Source organism: Ascaphus truei, chromosome 4, assembly GCF_040206685.1.
Source record: "Ascaphus truei isolate aAscTru1 chromosome 4, aAscTru1.hap1, whole genome shotgun sequence".
NCBI classification, from domain to species: Eukaryota; Metazoa; Chordata; class Amphibia; order Anura; family Ascaphidae; genus Ascaphus; species Ascaphus truei.
The window spans coordinates 289,209,352-289,210,292 of record NC_134486.1 but is presented as its reverse complement, the minus strand read 5'-3'; positions in this window follow the sequence as shown (position 1 = coordinate 289,210,292).

The following is a 941-nucleotide window of genomic DNA, read 5'->3' as shown; positions in this document are numbered from 1 at the left end:
TGTGGGCCAACGCAGAGTAACACTTCTTCCCCATCACTTAGTGCTGGGTAGTTAGGCAAGATCATAGCCCCACCCTCTTCTGCTCAGTTATTGTAGGATATATATATATACAGTATATAGAGGGGAGAGGCTTCTAGAAGGTCAGATCCCAGGAGGAGTTGAAGAAGAGGTATCTCGCTGTGAATAGTGTATATAGGTTTACAATATACTGTAGATATTTATAGTATATGGAAAGGTTTCTCTTTATTGTTTTCTAGTGAGGGATAGTGTCCCATTTAGATAGCGTTCCAGGCATGGCTCCACATTACTCTAAAGATTCACAGAGAGTCAGCCTAAGTCTAGAGGGGGCCCCATAGGCTGCAGCCCTGATGCATAGTTGGACTAGGCCCATTGGAGAGTTCATAGCTGACTCACCCAGAACACCACATGGTGGCATTTAGTACCCGAGACAGGGAGACAGAGAGTAGTACAAGCCCCGACAGGAGCCCAAAGACTATGGAGCACTACCAATGCTACACAGCAGACGGATCACTTAGGTAACAGAAGTTAAAAAGAGAAGTGATCAAAAAATCCCCAAATTAAGCACTCAATACATCTGTAGTGTTCAGAAAACTGGACTGTAATAGTCCTTCCCATTAATATGGAATAGAGCAGTCCAATGACTGGTGTAACCAGCTGTTAAAATCCAAAAATAATAAAACTTTAATACATATCATTAATTATAAACACCAAAATGAAGTATATACATAAAATATATAGTAAAGTCTCATTTAAAAAATCTTCTTTGTGGTGTGGACAATTGAGGTTATGGGAATATATATATATATATATATATATATATATATATATATATATATATATATATATATATATATATATATGTGTGTGTGATGGATAACGTATAGATCAAAATTGATCCCAGTGACTCTCAATGACGTCTC